Source organism: Rhinopithecus bieti, unplaced genomic scaffold (genome assembly GCF_001698545.2).
Source record: "Rhinopithecus bieti isolate Rb0 unplaced genomic scaffold, ASM169854v2 scaffold_65, whole genome shotgun sequence".
NCBI lineage: Eukaryota > Metazoa > Chordata > Mammalia > Primates > Cercopithecidae > Rhinopithecus > Rhinopithecus bieti.
In genome coordinates this window covers 3,565,574-3,568,619 of record NW_016803344.1, presented here as the reverse complement: position 1 = coordinate 3,568,619, position 3,046 = coordinate 3,565,574, and positions in this window count along the sequence as shown.

Below are 3,046 nucleotides of genomic sequence, written 5' to 3'. Positions count from 1 at the left end.
GCTTGGGACTAGAAGTGTTTCCAATTTTGTATCTTTTCTGATTTTGGAATATTTGCATATATATATATATACTGAGATATCTTGAGATTGGGACCCTAGTCTAAACACAAGATTCATTTATGTTTAATATACGCCTTATACACATAGCCTGAAGGTAATTCTACTCAATATTTTAAATAATTTTGTGTATAATGGCTACGTGCAATGGCTCACACCTGTAATCCTGGCACTTTGGAAGGCCAAAGCAGGAAGATTACTTGAGCCTAGGAGATCAAGGCTGCAGTGAGCCGTGATCTTGCTACTGCACTACAGCCTGAGTGACAGAGCAAGATCCCTTAAAAAAAAAAATTGCAGGCCGGGCGCGGTGGCTCAAGCCTGTAATCCCAGCACTTTGGGAGGCCGAGACGGGCGGATCACGAGGTCAGGAGATCGAGACCATCCTGGCTAATACGGTGAAACCCTGTCTCTACTTAAAATACAAAAAACTAGCCGGGCGACGAGGCGGGCGCCTGTAGTCCCAGCTACTTGGGAGGCTGAGGCAGGAGAATGGCGTAAACCCGGGAGGCGGAGCTTGCAGTGAGCTGAGATCCGGCCACTGCACTCCAGCCTGGGTGGCAGAGCAAGACTCCGTCTCAAAAAAGAAAAAGAAAAAAAAAAAAAAATTGCATATGAAATAAAGTTTTGACTGCAACCCATGACATGAGGTCAGGTATGGAATTTTCCACTTGTGGCATCCTGTCAATGCTCAAAAGTTTCCAATTTTAGACTTGGGGATTAGAAATGCTCAACGTGTATTATGATTGCCTATCTCAGAAACTCAAGAGAATCTACTGAAAAATAAGAACAACGGAGTTTGGTTAAGTAGTACAGCAGACACAGTGCTATTACATTTTCCTTACAGACACACCAAAGGACTCCACTTCCCAGCGCCCTTGCACCTAAAATAGAGCCAACAGACCTCAGAAGAAATACTACTACTTCCAAGCTTGGCCCATGAAAAAAACTTCCACGCACAAAATTACATGGCAAACTTACAGGTCACATCTTCCTGCCAGTTGTGACAAAAATGGAACGAGCCTAGATCCCCAAGTCACCACTTAAAAAAGAACCATCTAAAAAAATGTGAGCAAGAAATAAATGTCTTCTTTGTCAGGCCACAGTTTTTGACTAGCATTACCTACCATGACTAATACAGGTGGTCGGTTATAAAACATACAGACTGGCTAGGTGCAGTGGCTCATCCCTGTAATCCCAGTGCTTTGGGAGGCCAAGGCAGAGGATCACTTGAGACTGGGAGCTGGAGACCAGCCTGGGCAACACAGCAAGATTCCATCTCTATCTCATTTTTTATTTAATTTTTTTTGAGACAGAGTCTCACTCAGTGGCCCAGGCTGAAATGCAGTGGCGTGATCTCGACCCACTGCAACCGCAGTTTCCTGGGTTCAACTGATTCTCATGCCTCAGCCTCCTGAGTGGCAGGGATTATATGCATGCACCACCACACCTGACTAATTTTTGTATTTTTTTTTAGTAGACAGGGGGTTTCACCATGTTGGCCAGGCCGGTCTTGAACTCCTGGCCTCAGGTGATCTGCCCACCTCGGCCTCCCAAAGTGCTGGGATTACAGGCGTGAGCCACTGCCCCTGGCCTCCATCTCTTATCTTATTAAAAACAAGGCTGGGCACAGTGGCTCATGCCTGTAATTTCCAGCACTGTGGGAGGCCAAAGCAGGTGGATCACCAGAGGTCAAGAGTTCAAGACCAGCCTGACCAACATGGTGAAACCCTGTCTCTACTAAAAACACAGAATTGGCCAGGCGTGGTGGCACATGCCTATAATTCCACTTGGGAGGCTAAGCCAAGAGAATCACTTGAAACTGGGAGATGGAGGTTGCTGTGAGCCGAGATCACACCACTGACTCCAGCCTGGGCAACAAAACTCTGTCTCAAAAAAAAAAAAAAAAACCCCACAACATACAAACTGCAAGCAGTATACTTGCTTTATACCTGCTCTATACCAGTTAGTAATAGCGGTTGGGAGGGAGTCGTGAGGGGAGATAATCACATTCTAAATACCAGATATTTTCTTTGTTTTTGAGTCGGGTGTCTCCCTCTGTTGCCCAAGCTGGAGTGCAGTGGCACCTTGAACTCCTGCAGCCTTGAACTCCTGGGCTAGAGTTCTCTTCCCACATCAGCCTCCCTAGTCGGTGGGACCACAGGTATGCACACCACCACACTAGGCTACTTTAAAAATTTTTGCAGAGATGGGGTCTCACTATGACGCCCAAACTGGTTTTAACCTCCTGACCTCAAGCAATCTTCCCATGTCAGCTTCCCAAAGTACTGGAATTACAGGTATAAGCCACATGTCCAATCCGGCAAATACTTTAAAATATAGAATAAGTAATCAGTCGGGCAGGGTGGCTCATCCCTGTAATCCCAGCACTTTGGGAGGCCAAGGCAGGTGGATCACAAGGTCAGAAGTTCAAGACCAGCCTGACCAATATGGTGAAACCCCATCTCTACCAAAAATACAAAAATTAGCTGGGTGTAGTGGTGCACACCTGTAATCCCAGCTACTCAGGAGGCTGAGGCAGGAGAATTGTTTGAACCCGAGAGGTGCAGGTTGCAATGAGCTGAGATCACACCACTGCACCCCAGCCTGGGCAACAGAGAGAGACTCCATCTCACAAAAAAAAAAAAAGAATAAGTAATCTATAGACCACATATTAGGAAAAATCTAGAGACACTGACTTGCTCTGTTCACACACAGAATAAGTCAATATCATAAAGATGACAAGTCTCCCCAAATTAACTTATACATTTAATGAAATTTCCCATTAAAAGTATTTTGACAGCCTGGCTAACATGGTGAAACTCTGTCTCTACTAAGAATACAAAAATTAGCTGGGCATGGTGGTACATGCCTGTAATCCCAGCTACTCGGGAGGCTGAGACAGGAGAATCGCTTGAAGCCGGGAGGCAGACGTTGCAGTGAGCCAAGATCGCGCCACTGCACTCCAGCCTAGGCCACAGAGTGAGACTCC